Raw genomic sequence first — 20,269 nt, forward strand, 5'->3', positions numbered from 1 at the left:
GGACGTGTTTCAGAACAATGTCTCAGGAAAATGAGCATTTACAGCTGTAACCTCATGACATTTAACTAATGAATTGCACAATGAATTGAGTCCAACAATATGGCCATTTCAGTACACACAGACATTCTTCTTGGATGGATTTGTTCCAGGAGACAAGACTTCTTTCGGCAGATTCTAAGGCTTGGCTCACACACACCTAAGCAGTTCCTCATACGTTAATCCCCTTCTTAAGATTCCCGCCTCCTAAAGCTGCTTTTAATTTATTTATTTTTAAGTTAGGTCTCAGTTATATGCAACTGTGTATGTTGGTCCTCAGCCAAATGTGTGAACTGTGTCAGGTGAAATGTTTTGTCTCTGCGATGTTACTGGGTGATATGAAAACGGTTAGATCAGCAGTGACTCATTCACACATGTGAGAGTGAGCAAGAAAGGAAGATTTGTGAACCAACCCAAAGAGGTCTTTGGCAGAGCTGTGGGTGCTGCTGGGCCTGGGACCAACTTATTCAGAAGCAGTATTCTTTAGAGCTGATTGGGCTAGTACCCCTTTGGAAATCCTCTATCCTTGAACAAATATTGAAAGTTCAATGTTATTGCCCGCATACATTCCGCTATGTGGAATTTCCCCAGTAAAATGTCAGGCTGAACTCTTCTTTTATTCATAGAGAGATATTTGCATAAACGTTTAATTCAAAAAGGAACCCCCCGCCAAAGTTGGTCCCCTGGTATCGGAGAATTATATCCCCCCAGTGTTCACAAAGGCAGAAGCAAGCTGGGCTAAGATGCCTCTTTCTTTTACTTGAAAAACTGAGAGAGAGAGCATTGAAATTTGGGATATTGGGGTTTGCCTGGTCTTTTTTCAGAAGAGGTGCCTTGAAAAACAAACAACCAAGGTTTTGAGGATAATGCCCAAGGGTGAGTCATGTTAATCTATAGTAACAAAATAAATTAGGAGCCCAGTGGCACTTTAAAGACTAACAAAATTTATTCCAGCATAAGCTTTTCAGAGTCATAGCTAACTCCATAAGAAGCATGAAGGGCTCTGTCATTAGGCAGATATATTCATACTCAAATCCGCAGGCAACACCAACATGACAGTGGGGAGACGTGACAAAGAGGGGCTAGTGGAAAACAGTGTCAAGGGCACCTTAAATACTAACAAAGTTCATTTTAGCATACGTGTTTGTGAGTCAGCTCGCTTCTTCAGATGCATATGAATGTTTGTCCATCCACACTGTGGGTTAGATTCCTTATGTATGGGGGTTAGGGAAAAGTCTGGGCCAAATTTACACAGCCTCCATCATTCTGAATTCCACAAGCCATATCTGAAGGCCTAGGGAGACTGCTTCCACTTCCATTTCTTTGACAGAACCCAGGCCTTCCAACCTGCCAGGGATCCTCTCAAGAATTTAGAAAGTGACTTCAGGCAACGTCAGTGTAGATAGGATATAGCACTTGTCTTACTGCACAGGGTCTCTTTTACTCAGTTCTGCTAGGGTTGCCAGCTCCAGCTCGAGAAACTCCTGGAGATTTGGAGAGGGGGGTACCTATGGAGAGCAGAGTCTGGGAAGGAGCAGGGAGCTCAGTGGGGATGTAATGCCATAGGGTGCTCCCTCTAAAGCAGCTATTTTCTCCAGGGGAGCTGATCTCTGTTGTCTGGAGATCAGTTGTAAGTAGGGCTGCCAACTTCAGGTGGCATCTGGAGATCTGCTATTACAATTGAACTCCAATCAACCAAGTTCAGTTCCCCTGGATAAAATGGCTGCTTTGGCAGGTGGACTCTATGGCATCATACCCTACTGAGGTCTCTCCCCTTCCCAAACCCCACCCTCTTGAGGTTCCACCCCCTCAAATCCTTACATAGTTCCCAACCCAGAGCTGGCAACCCTAGTTGTAATTGCAGGAGATCCTCAGGTACATATATGCACGTAAGTGTGCTTAGGACTATAGCTTTGAGAAACACAAATAAGTTCTGGTGTTTTGGGCCTCTTGCCCCTAAAAATTGAGCTTTCTGTGAATTTAAGCTTTTAAAGCATCCAGTCCAGCCTGATGTTGATAACAGCTTAGGGTCCTGCTTAGGGCCAGGTCCCTCTTTGCCACCGGCCGGAGGTTTTGGGGCAGAGCCTGAGGAGGGCGGGGTTTGAGGAGGGGGGGACTTTAATGCCAGAGAGTCCAATGGCCAAAGCGGCCACTTTCTCCAGGTGAACTGATCTCTATTGGCTGGAGATCAGTTGTAATAGCAGGAGATCTCTAGCTACTACCTGGAGGTTGGCAACCCTATAACTGCTGCATCAGAGGCCCAGACTTTGTTGGGATGGGTTGATTGTCGAGGCAAACTAGGCAGCCACTCAAGGGTGCAACAATTCAAAGAGTGCTGGAAGAGCTGAGAATTTTTCAAGTACAGCCACTCCTGCTGTAACTCCCTTGATTGGTAGGGTTGCCAGAACCTCCAGGTGGTGGCTGGAGATCTCCGATTATTACAACTGACCTCCAGGTGACAGAGATCAGTCCCCCTGGAGAATATGGTCGCTGTGGCAATTAAACTCTATGGCAGTGATGGCGAACCTTTTAGAGACCGAGTGCCCAAACTGCAACCCAAAACCCACTTATTTATCGCCGAGTGCCAATGCGGCAATTTAACCTGAATACCACCCCCAGAGGGGGCCCAGAGGGGGAGGCTAGGGTTGCCAAGTTCCTCTTTGCCATGAGTGGGAGGTTTTTGGGGTGGCGCCTGAGGAGGGCGGGGTTTGGGGAAGGACTTCAGTGCCATAGAGTCCAATTGCCAAAGTGGCAATTTTTTCCAGGGGAACTGATCTCTATTGGTTGGAGATCACTTGTAATAGCAGGAGATCTCCAGCTAGTACCTGGAGATTGGCAACTAGTTCCTTAGTGTTTTCTCTCTACATACCAAGACAAATGGAAAGGTGTTTGGAGGATGGCTTGTGGGCCCTTCAAAGGTGGAACAGGACTGCATGCCCCTCTGCCTGCACAGACCCAGAGGGCGCCGGAGAAGCCACTGGAGGGAAAGAAGGAAGGAAGGAAGGAAGGAAAGAAGGGAAGAGAGGGAGAAAGGGAAGGGAGGGAAGGGAGGGAAAGAAAGGGAAGGGAGGGAAAGAAAGGGAAGGGAGGGAAAGAAAGAAAGAAAGAAAGAAAAGAAAGAAAGAAAGAAAGAAAGAAAGAAAGAAAGAAAGAAAGAAAGAAAGAAAGAAAGAAAGAAAGAAAGAAAGAAAGAAAGAAAGAAAGAAAGAAAGAAATGGAGCTAGGGAGAGAAAGAAAAGTAGGGAAAGAAAAGGACGGAGGGAGACAGAGAAAGAAAGAGGCCATTTATGCATGGGAGGTTTTGCCTTGGATTTGCCACTTTCCAGATGCACATTTTCCCCATCCGGATTCTCAAAACTCTGCATGGGGACTTACTGATGAGTTTTGAGAATTTGGATGGGGAAAATGTGCATCTACAGAGCAGCAAATCCAAGGCAAAACCACCCATGCTTGAGTGGCCAGAGACAGAAAAGCCTTCCTGCTTTCTCTCTCTCTCTCTCTCTCTCTCACACACACACACACACGGCCCCCGCCTCCTCCCTCAGCAGAGAAGTGGGGGGTGCTCACACAGAACAGCCCGCTGCGTACGGGGCGCCGGGAGACCCTTCCCTACCCGCGGAGGCTCGGTGTCCTGCCCCGCTCCTACACACCCATGGAGGGTTGAGGCAGGTCCTGGGTGAGGGAGAAGGAGCTGGGAGAGGAAGGGTGAAGGGGCAGGAGAGGCAGAGCAGCCCAAGGAAGGCCAACAATGCGGCGGTGTGGTTCAGGCCCACCAGCCAGCTGGGCGGAGCGCAGGAAGGCATGCAAGGGGAGAAGGGGGGAAAGGGGGGAATGGGCAAGGGCCCAGAAGCCTTCCCCAATCAGGCACCAGCTGCGAAGGGGGACAAGAAGGGAAAAAGAAAAAAAATCCTGCCCCGCTGACAGCTGCCCCCACCCAGCCGGGCCGGCCGCCAGCGAGGGAGGGAGGGGAGGGAGGCGCCCCAGAGCCTCCGCCTGACTTGCCGCCCTGTGGCTCACCAGCCCTGCCGCTGCGCCCTTTGCCTATGGACGGGGCTGGGTCCCGCCGCCTCCCACGTGCCAGGGGCGAGCAGCAGGAGGAGGAGGATCCCCCGCCCGGCTGGGCCTCGCCGCCACCGCCTCCACCCACCCCTTTCAGAGTGGAGCTCCGGCGGAAAAGAGGCCCGTCTGGCAAGGAGGGAGGGAGCCCAGCCTAGCTCAGCGCCCCTCTCTGCCTGCCTGGCTTGCCCAGGCCCCTAAGCCCCCCACCTGGAGGGGTTCTCCCACCCGGCCTGCCTGCCTGCCCCAAGGGGGGGATGTGGCGGTGGGGCGCGGCGGCAGCGGCAGGCTTGTGAGAGGCGAGCGGGGTGGGGCAGAGGGCGCCTCCTTCGCACTCACCGGCCAGCCATGCCCCTCCGCCCACTCAGGCCCAGAGGGCGCCGGAGAAGCTGCCGGCCATGCCGAGTGCAGGCGCTTGCCTTCTGTTCCCCGTTCTCCCACCCTCCTGGCTGGCCACGCACGCTCCAGCGGCGGCTTCTGTGGGAGAGTCTGGGGGCCACCGCCAATGATGTCGGAGGTTCCCCACCCCTGGGCTACAGCCTCCCCCATCCGGGGCGGGGCAGAGCCGAAAAGGCTAGCGGCTTGGAGGAACTGCGCTTGCCGGCAGAGAGGGCTATGCGTGCCGGAAGTGGCACGCGTGCCATAGGTTCGCCAACACGGCTCTATGGCATTGAAGTCCCTCCTCTCTCCAAACCCTGTCCTCCTCAGGCTCCACCCCCAAAATCTCCAGGTATTTCCCAACCCAGAGCTGGCAACCCTATTGACTGGCCATACAGGAGGTACACAGAGCAAAATGACTCGAAGGGGCAGTAGGAGAGAATGCAGGACACTCCCATTGCTGGCCTTTTCCCAGTCGGGAAGCAAGCAAGCCCAGTCAGGACACTCCCATTGCAGGCCTTTTCCCAGTCAGGAAGCAAGCAAGCTGTGATTCTCAGCCTTGCTTAGAGACCAAGCAGGGTCCAAGGATGCTTCACTTGAGCAGGAGCTTACTATTTCTTTATTTAGATATTTATACCCTGCTTTTCTCCCCTTCAGGGACACAAAACAATTTACAACCTTGTTCTTCCTGTCACCTTCATGTTTATCCTCACAACAACCACCCTGTGAGGCCGAGAGAGTGTGACTGGTCCATAGTCAAACAGCAAGCTTCTGTGGCAGAGTGGGGATTCGAACCTGGGTTTCCTAGTCCAACACTCCGCCGTCCACTCCATCATGCTGATTTTTTGTTCCCTCCCAAATCTAGTGGGATGCTAGCGTCAGCAGCAGCTGGTGCCTCCGACTAAGTAACGAAAGCATTAAACCAAAGTTTTCCTAGCTGTACTTCACCAGCCAAAATGGGCTCCGGTCCTATTTGTAATCTATCACTCCTTCTTAATCAGTGTTGATTCTGCCTCAACTGTGACATTTGCGGAGAATTCCAGATCAAATCCTGGAGGGATAAAGGCAGTTGAACGTAACACTTTTGCTAATGAAGTACTTTACTCACTGATGGTGTCTGGAAAAAAGAATCCTCCAGGGACGGGTATTTCATTGGCTCCGAAGCACTTTCCCGCCTGATGAAAGTATGAGAAGCCATCGTAGGCGAGTGAGCAGAATGTGAAAGTGGATGATTTTAATTTGCTGTGGCATTACGCAAAATCTCTGCAGAATCACATTCAAAGTACTTGTGCCCAAAGGGGGAAAAAAAATCAGTAGATAGCATATCATTGCCTGATGTAATATTCATAGGATCAGCCTCATTTGATGGCAGTTACATTTTAAGGGGCAAGGTTTGGGTTCACTTATGCGGTCTTTGTGAAGTACCATTTGACTGACACACAGAGATGCCTAATTAAATAATACCTGTCTCGAATGTAGTACAAAGAATGGTCAGTGGCAGCTTGCAGGCCAAATCTGATTCTGGAAGCAATTTTTTTCAGCTCCCAGAGACCCGACAGAATTTTAATCAAGGTATGGAAAAAAGTTTGCTCACAGTTTTCCTCATAAGAAAAATTAAAAAAAATGTTTCTCAAACTGTAAGAAAAAAGATAATCCATTATTTAATGTTATATCTCTCTTTTTGATTTTGTATGACACAAATGACACAGAGCCAGCGTGGTGTGGTGGTTAAGAGCGATGGACGCTAATCGGGAGAACCAGGTTTGATTCCCTACTCCTCCACATCAGGCCTGCTGGGTGACCTTGGGCCAGTCACAGTTCTCTCAGAACTCTCTCAGCTCACGTGGAGGCAGGCAATGGCAAACCACCTCTGACCGTCCCTTGTCTTGAAAACCCTACAGGGTTGCCATAAGCCGGCTGTAACTTGACAGTACTTTACACACACACATGACACATATGAGAATATGCATATTGCTTGCCAACCATTCTGGTGAAGTGACGCAGGTAGTAGTGGAAATTTATTCATTTATTTAAAGCATATATTAGCCACCTTTCTACCTTACAGGAACGCATAGCAGCGTACAATGGAAACAGCAACAAAACACAAGTGTCCATGCCATCATTTGAACCCCGAGGTACCTGAAAAGGAAGCAGAAGGCTCTCCCAGCTAGGGTTACCAACTTCCAGGTGCAGTCTGGAGTTCTCCTGGAATTACAACTGCTCTCCAGACTACAGAGATCAGTTCCCCTGGAGGAAATGCCAGCTTCAGAGGGTGTATGGCATCACATCCCTGCTGGGCTCCCTCCCCTCCCCAATTTTTGCCTTCCCCAGGCTCTTCCCTAAAACCTGCCTCTATTTTTGTAAATTGTATGCTTTGATAAGTCAGAGGCAGCATGAGGTATGTACTGCGTTCATCCAGGATCCTACCTCCATCTTATAGGAAATATATCATCACGCAATATACAATTAACTTGTCAAATGAGCTGCTGACCACAAATGTTGATGATACTTAAAAAGGTCTCATCTATGGTTGCCAACCTGCAGGTACTAGCTGGAGATCTCCTGCTATTACAACTGATCTCCAGCTGATAGAGATCAGTTCACCTGGAGAAAATGGCAGCTTTGGCAATTGGACTCTACGGCATTGAAGAATTGGGGAGCCATTTTGGTGGAGTAGTTAGAGTGTTGTACTAAGATCTTCCTCTGTCATGGAAGCTTGCTAGGTGACCTTGGATTAATCACATGCTCTCAGCCTAACCTGAAGAAGCCCTGTGGCGCAGAGTGGTAAGCTGCAGTACGGCAGTCCAAGCTCTGCTCATGACCTGAGTTTGATCCCAACAGAAGTTGGTTTCAGGTAGCCGGCTCAAGATTGACTCAGCCTTCCATCCTTCCGAGGTTGGTAAAATGAGTACCCAGCTTGCTGGGGGTAAAGAGAAGATGACTGGGGAAGGCACTGGCAAACCACCCCGCAAACAAAGTCTGCCTAGAAAACGTCGGGATGTGACGTCACCCCATGGGTCAGGAATGACCCGGTGCTTGCACAGGGGACCTTTACCTTTACCTCAGCCTAACCTACCTCACAGGATTGTTGTGTGAGGATAAAATGGAGGAGAGAAGAATGATCCCCATTGGGGAGAAAGGCAAGGAATAAATGAAGCAAATTACAACAATCTTGAGAGATAGGTTGAGAAATAGTGACAGGCCCAGGTTCACCCTGTGATCTTCATGTCTCAATAAAGACTCAAACGCAGATCTCCAGGGTGAATACTCAAAATTCTGTCTCTTTGGCCCTGATGCTACTGCTATTGTATTCAATTACTGGTCTGTACCAAATCACACATGAACCAAAGAACACATGTCAGATCTCGGAAGCTAAGCAGGGTTGGCCACATTAGTATTTGGATGGGAGACCACCAAGGAATTCCAGGGTTGCTAAGCAGTGGAAGGCACCTCTGTTACTTTCTTGCCTTGAAAACCCTACAGGGTTGCCATAAGTTAGCTCCAACTTGACAGCATTTTACACCCCCTTCAAATAAAGTCAGCCTAACCTGGATGGTCCAAGCCAGCCTGATCTCATCAGATCTTGGAAGCAAAGCGGGGTTGGCCCTGGTTAGCACCTGAATGGGAGACCACCAAGGAAGACTAGCGAGAGGCAACAGCAAACCACCTCGGTTTATCTCTTGCCTCAAAAACCCTATGTGGTTGCCATAAGTGGGCTGTGACTTGACAGCACCTTACATGCACATCTAATATCCATACCTTGGCAAAGAATATTTCTCCTTGCTGGCTGCAATACAGAGCAATAAAAGTGTAACTGCTGAACAGAGAAGATGAAAAGCACAGCACCTTTGTGTCTTTAGAGCCGAAAGGCATTTCCTTTACTTTCAGAGATGAAATTCAAAGTGCATCTGACAATTCATCACATCAAACCTACTGTGGAATATTATGTGAAGTGTATAAAGTCAGAGGAATGTCAGACATCACTATTGAAACCTGCTATTGACTCCTTAATTATAAAATGACAGCTATTATCCATGGCAGCATCAACCAATCAATTCCTTCCAGGGCACGTTTGTCAAGAAACAGCACTAAAAATAGCAGAACATTGGCAATTTCTTCAGCTTGCCAGTTAACTCGACATGAATTAATGAGGCAAAATGTAATGAATGAGTAGAATTAATCTGTGCGGTGAATTGTCAGATACTGGTTCAAACTAATACTTCTTCAGCAAGACTTAATATCACTCCTGAGTATTTCTCATGAATGAATTTCTTTGTTCTTTACAACAAACTTTTTAATGAAAATAGACATTGACGGTATTTCATTCTAATTTTGCCTCTTGCAGCTTAATGCCTTCACTTCTGGCCCTAGTCATATTCTCTGTTTTTCCTATGGCCGCCTTTAAGGTGTCAGAGCATAGCTCACTGATTGACAAAGCTATTGATAATACCAGAATTGGGAACATGTCTTGTCTAGCAATTTCACAACACTCTGAAAACTGAGATTTTTGTTATCTCTTTTTCAAAATGGGAAGTTCAAGGGGATCCCAAAATGCTTCTCCCAAAGCAGCTAGGAATCTGTGCAGATGCTGAAGGGGTTGGGTTTGAGCTGAATCATTGTCCTGCAAAAAGTATCAAAGGTAATGTGCTAATCATTGTCCTGTAAGTATCAAGACAATGTGCTAATGAGGGTGTGGTATGTTAATATGGAACCATTGTATCCTGAAGTGATCTGTAAATGTGTGAAATCCAAAGCTAATCTGCATGGCTATTGTGGACTGTAGTCTTTGTTAGTCTGGAGGTTTTCAGGACAGGAAGCCAAGCCTTATTCATTCTTAAACTCTCTTCTTTTCTGTTAAAGTTGTGCTGATGTTTATGGATTTCAATGGTTTCTCTGTGCAATCTGACAAAATAGTTGGTAGAATTGTCCAGTCTTTCAGTGTCTTGGAATAAGACCCTGTGTCCATGTTCAGCACATTGATACTTTTTGCAGGACAATGATTCAGCTCAAACCCTACCCCTTTCTGACTATATATTACTCTTCCTACACACTTGACACTGAGAGACACTGTCCTTCAGTGTTACTCCTCTGAAGATGCCTGCCACAGCTGCTGGCGAAACGTAAGGAAAGAAAAAACCAAGACCACGGTCACACAGCCCGGATAACCTACAAGAACCAAAATAACAATAATATAGTCTACTCTTTATTGCTCTTTTCATAAACAATTTCCCCCTTTCTGACTTAAGTTATGTTGCTATGATGGTTCTCTCAAGCTGCAATCCCATGGACATTTTACTGAGAGTGAGCTCCATTCAATAATATAGGACTTGCTTCTGAATAAACCTGCTTAGGACTGATCCCTCACTTACTTTAAAGCAAAGGGAAAGTCCCATGGACAAAAAGCAAACGCTTACAGTTTTCATTTCCAGTTAGGGTTGCCAACCTCCAGGTACTGAAGTGCCTATAAACTTCATTTATAGGAAAATATATATTCTTTTCTATGTATGTACACTCACACGCTTATAAGGTGCTAGGCTCAGCTATAAGGGCTAGCATCAGACACAGATATATGCTTATGTACACATATGTAAAGGCAAATGCCCCATGTATAAGGGGTAAAGTATTAATGTTTAGTTCAGATTCACCAGTGTGTGATCACTTAGTTAGCATAAACTGGCAGCCATTTCTATAAGGTGCCAGTGAGCTCATCTTCACTAGCCTGGTATGGCTAACCGCCCTAACGAGGCCTAAGCAAGTGATTTAAGACACCAGCCGTGTCAGATAAGAATGTTAAGTTTCATTTCTTCATTAGCAGATCATGTAGCCATCCATGTAAATGCCTCAAGACCACGCTAATAGGGTATGCTAATCATCCTGTATACTATTCTAGTGTGTATTGGTCCTTATGTTATACGTAACCCTAATACCTGCCCTCTATTCTAAGTCTATAAAAGATGTTGGCTTTCTTTGTTCTCTATGTGAATTGTCCTGCGCCTCATTAAGGGCAATTTGCATCCGCTTCTGTTTATTGGTCCAATAAAAGAATCGTTTATTCTGCTAACCTCTCCTGAATTGCTTTATTGGGACAATTGAAGGTAATCCAGGCATATCAGTACTAGCTGGTGATCTCCTGCTGTTACAACTGATCTCCAGCCAATAGAGATAAGTTCACCTGGAGAGAATGGCCACTTTGGCAATTGGACTCTATGGCATTGAAGTCCCTCCCCCTCTCCCGCCCTTCTCAGGCTCTGCCCCAAAAACCTCCACCGATGGTGAAGAAGGACCTGGCAACCCTATTTCCAGCAGAGTGTAGAATATCCAAAAACATGGAGTAAAATGAACTGTAACAACCTATCAGAGAACATGATGTAGCTATTTGTTATTATAGATTGCAGTCGTCTGGTAGGGACTATGATTGGGAAAGTTCATTGATTCTAACGGGCTTTTGCTTAGCCTGTGAGACAGATGGGGTGGGAGGAATCATATTCTCGGTTTTAGTGAAATTGTTCCAGCAAAGGGGGGGGGGAGAGACTCTGAAATGTATTATTGTGTTGAAATACCAGTTTTCCATTTGGAGCCAAAATGAACAGATGGAAGCAATTTTAGTAACTATTGTATATTTGTAACGTGTGCTTCAACAAACCCAGAATGCTACAAATGAGTTTATTCCTCCTTTCCTCCCTCCCGCACTTTTAATTGTATAGAGTATTTATGATCTTCAAAAGGACAGGTGCCCTTGGTTGGGACTGGGCCATCTAATTCTGAATTCACATGAAACTCCGAACTGCAATAGCACTGGAGTGCTAGTTCCAGGGCAGAAGGGCATTGACTATGTCACAGCTGTTCATTAGCTGAAATGCAGATTATAAGTGGGAACCAGATCTATACAAGGAAAAGTTACTTACTGGAATTGTTTTCTGTGGATTCAGTCAAGTGATGCAAGGGCATATGTGTTAATAGCAGCTGTTATCAAGTGGGGGTTGTCACTGCTAGGGTTGCCAGGCCACTCTTTGCCACCGGTGGGAGGTTTTTGGGGCGGAGCCTGAGGAGGGCGGGATTAGGGGAGAGGAGGGACTTCAATGCCATAGAGTCCAATTGTCTAAGCAGCCATTTTCTCAGCTGAAGATCAGTTGTAATAGCAGGAGATCTCCAGCCGCCACCTGGAAGTTGGCAACCCTAGTCACTGCCATTTTCACTTTTAAACATACAAAGCTGGCCCATACCAAGTCATGTGACCTTTGGTCCATTTAGTTTAGTTTCCTCTAATCAGACTGACAGATGTTTTCGAGGGTCTCAGGCAGGCAGTTCCATCATTTGCTGCATAAGAACATAAGAGAAGCCATGCTGGATCAGACCGAGGCCCATCAAGTCCAGCAGTCTGTTCACACATGGTCCAACCAGGTGCCTCTAGGAAGCCCCCAAACATGACAACTGCAGCAGCACTATCTTGTCTGTGTTTCAAAGCACCTAATATATTTGCCATGCTTCTCTGATCCTGGAGATACTGAGATACTTTAAATTATCGATGCTAAGGAATGACTCTCTTATATGTCATGTTTCCCCCAATGGGGACCTAAAACAATGGACGACATCATTCTCCCCTCCTCCTCCATTTTATTCTCACATCAGTGCTGTGAGGCAGTTTAGGATGAGATAATATGACTGGTCCTGGTTAACAGAAGGCTTCTATGGCAGAGTGTGGATTTCAACCTGAGTCTCCCACATACTAGCCTGACAATCTATCCTCTAGTGTTGCCAGCCTCCAGGTTGGGCCTGGAGATCTCCTGAAATTATGATTTCCAGGCTACAGAGATCAGTTCCCCTGGAGAAAATGGTTGCTTTGGAGGTGAACTGAATGGCATTATACTTCACTGAGGGTATTTCTCAATCTGGACTTGACAACCATATTTCTACACTGCACTGGCTCTCATTCACTGTACCTCTGAACCATGGCCACCCATGGTGGCTGGAGATCTCCCTCTATTACAACTGATCTCCAGGTGATAGAGATCACTTAACCTGGAGAAAATGGCCACATTGGCAATTGGACTCTATGGTATTGAAATCCCTCCCTTCTCCAAACCCCACTCTCCCTAGGCTCCACCCCCAAAATCTCCAGGAATTTCCCATACTTGAGCTCACAACCCTACTTTATGTACAAATAGGCCATTTATGCATGGGAGGTTTTGCCTTGGGTTTACCACTCTCTAGATGCACATTTTCCCCATCTGAATTCTCAAAACTCTGCATGGGATTTATTTTTTAGTTTTGAGAATTTGGATGGGGGAAATGTGCATCTAGAGAGCAGCAAATCCAAGGCAAAACCTCCCATGCATACACGGCCATATATTTTTCTCATAAATATGTATTTGTGTTAAGGCTGCTGTTATCTAGGTTGGGAACTTCCCAGAGATTTAGGGGTAGAACCAGAGGAGGGCAGAGTTTGGGGTGGAGGCAGAGTTCAGCAGGGATGTGATGCTGCAGAGTCCATTTCCTCCAGGGGAATTGACCTCTATGGCCTGGAGATTAGTTAGAATTCCAGGAGCGCTCCAGGGCCCACCAGACGTTTGGTGACCCTAATTTACATTGAACACATTGTGCAGAATTTTTTTTTTTTGCAGCACTCTGATTGCAGAAAACAAATGGAAAGTGAGTGCTGTCAAATTAATCCAAGCACGCTTTAATAGAGGTATGGAGAATATTTGAAGGTGCCGTCTGACATTTCAAAGGCTATGGTTTGAGGGGGCTCTTCTTAATTTACTGAGCCAGAAGGATATCTACTGCCAGTCTTTATGGTTCTCAGCTGGAGACAGTTTGCCAAGAAGCTTTAATTACCTGGCACAGCAGCCGAGACACGGGCCTGGATCACTTCTACAATTGTTGGCTTCTGGGCTGGAAGAATCTTTCTCCTGCAGTTGCTATTTCTCATTTGGGAGAATTTTTTTTCTCTTGCATGAGACAGCCAAGTGGTAGCTTAATTAGAGAGACCAAGCATGATCTCTCTAGTATTCATGAAGGGCTTCCAAATACTGAAATTATTCTGATCAGTTGTTGTTTTCCATACAGATTTAAGATTCTATTAAACACAGGCATCACTGGGATGGATTATGATCAAGGGTAGATATGTTTTTTTCCAAAATAGGAGACTACATTGTGTTGATGTGTAATCCGGCTGAATGTTTATTTTTATGCATGTTATGGTGAATTTTAAGCAGGAAAGAGCAGACAAAACCCAGGTGCCTGGGGCGAAAGAACAGAGATCTATATGAATATCAAATAAACCAAAATGAGGTTCTTCTTGCACTATATTGGGATTGGAGACATGAAATGCCAAAATGAAAAGCATTGCCCGATATTGTGCTGTTACAAGAGACCAGCTAAGCAGACAATAAAGGAAGGCATTTTGAAATGGATGCATTCTGCAAAAGGCAGTAGAAAATTGCGAGCCAGGGGTGTGGAACTTGGGCACAGTGGGAAGTTTTTCATGAAAACAAAGGAAACGGTAGCAGTGCACAGAAATTGTGCACCGCACTTTCATTCCCACTGACCTTGGTTAAGGCAAAAGTCTGCTCCTGTTCTGCCCCCCCAAAATTAGATCTGTCCTGGACCTCCTGCTGCATGGCTGTGGGTTTAATATCTAAATATGCCAGCTTGGAGGGCTTTAAGAGGGGAGTGGACATATTCATGGAGGAGAGGGTATTCATGGCTATTAGTTAGAATGGATACTAGTCATGCTGCATACCTATTCTCTCTAGTATCAGAGGAGCATGCCTATTATTTTGGGTGTGGTGGAACACAGGCAGGATGGTGCTGCTGCACTTGTCTTGTTTGTGGCTTCCTAGAGGCACCTGGTTGGCCACTGTGTGAGCAGACTGCTGGACTCGATGGGCCTTGGTCTGATCCAGCAGGGCTGTTCTTATGTTCTTAAGAGGCACTCCTCTGAGGCAGAGAGCAGCAGGTGGCAGGTTTTTGGCACCATCTGAAGGGCAGCAAATTATCACAAATGCTTATTTTTTACCTCGGCCTTTTATGCATGGTCTGGTTCCGCTAGATCTGCTACTCTCTAACTGCATAGTATTTGCAGTCAAATTCTCAAAATACTTTGCCCCGAAGAAATTCCAGGAGTACCTTGTGGTCAATTATGTATTCCCGGCGAAAATATGGAGCTTCTGAACCATGCATGAGTTCCTCCCTCCTGAAAATGCTGTCTACCACTAGGCAGGGCAGGGAGCAGTAATGTAGCTGGAAGTGCAGAGAGGCTGTGGCATCAGTGACTAGCAGCTGGGCATGCTGATGAACTGTGCCATTAAGAAGCAAAGCATGGCAGCATGGCTATGGTCTAGGGTTGCCAACCTCCAGGTAGTAGCTGGTGATCTCCTGCTATTACAACTGATCTCCAGCTGATAGAGATCAGTTCACCTGGAGAAAATGGCCGCTTTGGTAATTGGACTCTATGGCTATGAAGTCCCTCCTCTCCCCAAACCCCGTCCTCCTCAGGCTCCGCCCCAAAAATCTCCAGGTATTTCCCAACCTGCAGCTGGCAACCCTTTGGTCTCCTGCGGACTAGGGATGCATTGGACTAAGTGGGGTGTAAAGCAGAGGCAGAAGTCCCTGCAGGGCTGGAGCCTTGGCCCTGGAGCCACTTGGCCTGGTCCTGGCCAGGGTTTTAGCAGAGGTTCCTCCATGCAGGTTGGTGTAAAGGAGGGAACTGGCCCTCATCAGAGACCCTTGGTGTCATGGCTGCAGGAGGAAGGTCAGGGAGCAGGAAGATGGCTAGATGGTTGGATGGAGTCCACAGCCAATAACCTCACCCCCAGGGCAGAGGCTTGCTTTTCTCCCCAGAGAGGCTGTGGCATCAGTGACTGGCAGCTGGGCATGCTGATGAGTTGTGCCATTAAGGGGCAAAAGAACCCCAGATATTCAAAGCAGAAAGGCAGCATTTGAAGGCTTCTGCTTGCCCAAGAGAGTGGGATTCAGCAAGACCATTGTAATCAATTCTGCTTAGAACTGGGCTGTAGTGACATTCCGGTATTATGTTGCATTTCCTCACATCTTCCACCTATCTTTCAAAGCAGTGTTGTAAAAACCTAAATAACGTTCTTGATGTGTGCCTGCATTTTTTAATGGCGCAAAAAAACTTATAAAGTAATTTGCATTTAGATGGCTTTCTGTTTAAAAAAAGAACCCTGAGGATATATATATATTGTAACCTTGTTTTACACTGAAAACCTTTATGCTACACCTAGCGGACAAAAGCACAGAAAAGCCCTTTGTGTAATTAAAAAAAAAATACTGTACTAAGAGGGAAAGATAATGTTTCTTTGGTAGCTACATTTTAAAAGCAAATCCCAGAGAGTTCATTTTGTTAAGTCTATTGCAGCAAAAACAAACATAAGTCTTGTAACACCTTAAAGATTAATGCACTTCTATTCCTGTATAAAGTTTCGCAGAGTAGATCCCCAAGGAAGTGAGCACTAGTCCACAAAAGTTTATGCTGAAATTCAAATATGTTAGTCTGTAAGGTAGGTACCATAAGACTACTGTTTGTTTTAAAAGCAAATGTCATGGGCAAGGAATGTGCTCCTCATGTGCCTGTGAAGCTGCCTTTTACCCAGTCAGACGACTCGCCGACAGCTTAGGACTGTCTTACTTCTCCTCGGGCTGGCAGTGCCTCTCTGTGATCTCTGGAGATCTTTCCCAGCACTTGTTAACCTGTGACCCTTTGAAATTGCCTACATGCGCTCTGCTATGAACTATAGCCCCTCCCTACTCAAAATGCTCAAACTATATGTTGTTAGAAAAAAGACAACACATTTCACTTACCTTTGGACTAATGATACCTATTTGCTAACAATAATCTTTTGGTCTATTTTGCACGTTTTGTGAGTACTGGGTTAATTGCAGACAAGTATTGTTAGAAGTTTAACTCAATATATTCAACCCACACTTTGCAACCTGTCTCTTTTTTCTTTTGGCTCCATATTTCCCCCTTCCTTCTCTACAAAACTCAGAAGATGTTCTCTTCTCTCTCCCCATTCCACTATTGGTCCTTTTTTCTGCCCCCCTCTCCACAACTCTCTCCACCCCATAGTTCATGCAGTCTTCTCACTTTCTTGTGGGAAGCAAGTGTTGGAAGTGAAGGACTTGGTGCTGTCTCTTACCTCAGACTTCAGTGGGGGACTAGACTAGAGTCAGAGAGATAGAGGGGTTAAGGTACTGGGGCATCCTTTCTCTAGTGCTCTGACACTATCCCTTTGATGTGCAGTTTGCCAATCTCAGGGAAACGTCCTTCTTTCCAGCTTTCCCACCTCCTCCACATGCACGCACATTCTTCTCCATCTTGCCACCATGAGGGAAGGACACAGGTCCTGTATCTCCCTTCATCCTGGTTAGACTAGATTAGGAAACCATACTTATCCTATCCAGAAATGGAGTTGCTGCAATAAATGAAGTATATTAGTTTGAATAGATAAAAGAGGCTCGGTGTACTTTTGTTCTTAGCACACACAGAGATCAGATGGACTTTGCTGTGCACAACAGCCCTTGTGCACTCTGCTAACTTCAGAATTGCACACAAAACTTAACAGTGAGGACGTCCATGTAATCAGCATGGACTCGGCTTTTACTTTTTGCCTTCCTGAGACATATATATTCAAGTATTGTTTTCTGGAGCCAGGGCTAACACTTCTAGTTCTGTGCTTGCTTATTTCCATATAGATGTGTGGCCTCTAGGGTTACCAGGTCCCTCCTAGGCTCCAGTGGGAGGTTTTTGGGGCGGAGCTGAGGCAGAGATCGCATACATCCAGCCGCGCCAACACAATCACATCTGGTTTACACCCGGAAGCGCCGCATCACAGTGGACCTTTTACCACTCAAACTGGGATGCGGCGCTTCTGGGTGTAAACCAGAAGTGATGCAATCACTTTGGTGCAGCCGAGCACGCACGGGATCCCTGCTTCTAAGCAACTTGGCAACCCTAGTGGCATCATGACCTATGTTATGGGATGTTGCAGGAGACCAGGTAGGGGTCAGTGTTCCATGGCTCCTCAAGAAGACACAGAAGACAGGGATGGGGTGTAAAAAAATCCCAGTAGCCGTCCTCTGTGCAGGTCTGCCTACTCGAGTCTTGCCCCAACCTAAGGGTACTACTTGTTTCAGCATCCAACCCAGGACTGGAGCCTCTCCAGGATGTCTTTCCCTCAAATCCTTCCTTTGGCTGAGCATATGGTCCTCCTACCCTAGGAGTGCACCCAGGCTAGCCACCCCTGCTTGTGTTTGTCTACTCCTTCTCACAGGGATAGGATGCAGAGCATGGCTGAGGCCCCAGTCACTTTGTCTGCCCAGACTGGCCTCCTGCCTCTCAGGCTGGGAGGGGTGGACACAGGGCTGGCCTCTTGGGCCCTGCAGCAATGGCCTGTCCCAATCCCCAAAAGGCGGTCTTTTGTTTTCTAGCATCTAGGGAGCAACTTGAACCCAACACTGCCAGTTCTCCCATTTTTATTGCCTTTGCCCATTGAACTAATGGCTGAGCGTCTGTCACTGGCCGAAGGTCACCCGGCAAGGTTCTATGTCAGTGGAGATTTGAACCTGGGTCTTCCAGATCCTAGTATGACACACTAATCATTATACCACGCTGGCTCTCACCTGATGATTATCACCATGCTGGCCAGTTCTTCACTTTTGCAGTACAACTCAAGTAATCTTCCTGAAGCTGGTGGCCAATTCTGAAATGCCTAGTTTTATTTTCTGATGGGTTATACCTGCCACAGACAAGCACATTCTTTTATTATTATAGATTAAGGTCTCTTTTGCTCCTTCCATAGGATGAGAAGGAATGTCTGGTTGCTTAGAAAGACTAGCATATGGCGGTAGTGTATTTTTTATCAAGTGCAAAGTCAAGGAGTACCAGCTGGACTAAGTAGGGTTGCCAATCACATGGGGAAAATTTCCAGTCCATTAAATAGAGACCCAAATGGATGTTATTTACCTTCATTGCATGAAAATGTCCCCATGTCACTGTTAAAGGAACAGGACATTTCCCCCCTCCAGGACTGTTGGCATCCGAAGCTGGGAGTATGGGGATTTGGGCTGGAAATTATTCTGTACACTCTTAGGGGCTGGAACCCTTTCCAATGTAGATAATTCACAGTGGGTAGCCGTGTTAGTCTGTCTGCAGTAGTAGAAAAGAGCAAGAGTCCAGTAGCACCTTAAAGACTAATAAAAATATTTTCTGGCAGGGTACGAAACCAAAATATTCAAAAACCAGTGGGAGAACATTTCAACCTTCCAGGACATTCTGTTGCAGATTTAAGAGTAGCAGTTCTCTTACAAAGGAATTTCAAAGGGAGATTGGAAAGAGAAACTGCTGAATCACAGTTGATATTCAAACTAAAGTCAATGCATTTACCTGGGCTGAATAAAGACCTTGCATTCATGGCTCATGACCAATGCTGATTTCTCCACACCCATCTCTCCCCTGGACATCACAGACTCTTCTGCATACCACCCCTAATCCCATCACGCCTGCTATTTACATTTACATACTGTTAACATTTACAGACTAATGCTTGTCTGAATTCACTCTCCTCTACTTAAAGACAGATGGATTCTCATTCTAGCTGTGTCTGAAGAAGTGAGTTGTGGCTCACGATAGCTCATACCCTGCCAGAAAATATTTTTGTTAGTCTTTAAGGTGCTACTGGACTCTTGCCCTTTTCTACTAAAAATATTTTTGTTAGTCTTTAAGGTGCTACTGGACTCTTGCCCTTTTCTACCTTTCCAATGTATTAACTATTGGACCAAATGAACTGCATTATTGCGAGTCCTGTCCTTTGCTGCCAACAGGAACAGCTCCCTGCCCTCCTCTAAGTGACAGCCCTTCAAATACTTAAAGAAAGTGTGACAGCAGGTAGACTCCCCCTGACTATGGAAGATCCACTGATTTAGCAATTTGTAATAACCTCTTTTCCTTTCTCTAAATGTATTAGGACAGCAAGGGAATAGCTTGTTGCTGGGCAGGATATCTCTGTGTGTGTATGCCTGTGTGCTAAGGAATTGGGGCAAGAGTCATGGAGGGTTACAGTAAACCATAACAAGAACTGGGTGAAACTATTACTCCACTGCCGCCTCGATGTCTGGAGTGTTATCAGCTTACCCTGAATGTTGATGGGTTGTCATATCTTGAATTTGGATAAATATCCCTTCCTCAGTATGATCGGGGCTCAGAGATTTCTGCCCATTAGGGCCTCTGAGTCAGCAGCTACAAATAAACTGTTTTCTTGAAATAACAATTCAGGTCTCTCTCTCCCCCCACGAACCCTTGTTTACCATATCAAAAGTAATCACGTCCCCCCTCAACCCCCTCTTCTCCACTCCTAAGTTCCTCGGCCTTTCCTCGTAGGGCTTTTGCATCGTTAGGTGTTTTTTGCTGCCCGGTAGATTTAAAAAAATAATAATAATCCGCCTTGAGCCTCACCGAGAAAGCCAGGCTACAAATGAAATAAACAGACATAAAAACGTGCGCTTCACATCTGCGCCGCAAAGCAAACGCTTCCTGCCCCCTCTGTCGCGCCTGCGCGTTGCGGGCGCGACCTTTCGGCGAGCGTGCGCAGTCTGCGGGAAGAGGAAGGCGCGTGCGCAGGAGCCCGCGCCTGCGCAGTGGGCGGCAAACTGTCACTCGCGGCGCCGTTTGTCCGTCCGCGCGCCGTTGCCGTGGCAGCCGTTGCCCTCCGCGGCCTGGCTGGGAGCCCTTCGAGCGGGACGGAGGCCCCCGGCGGCACCAGCGGCAGCCCCGCCGCGG

The sequence above is a fragment of the Euleptes europaea genome, chromosome 12 (assembly GCF_029931775.1).
Source record: "Euleptes europaea isolate rEulEur1 chromosome 12, rEulEur1.hap1, whole genome shotgun sequence".
NCBI classification, from domain to species: Eukaryota; Metazoa; Chordata; class Lepidosauria; order Squamata; family Sphaerodactylidae; genus Euleptes; species Euleptes europaea.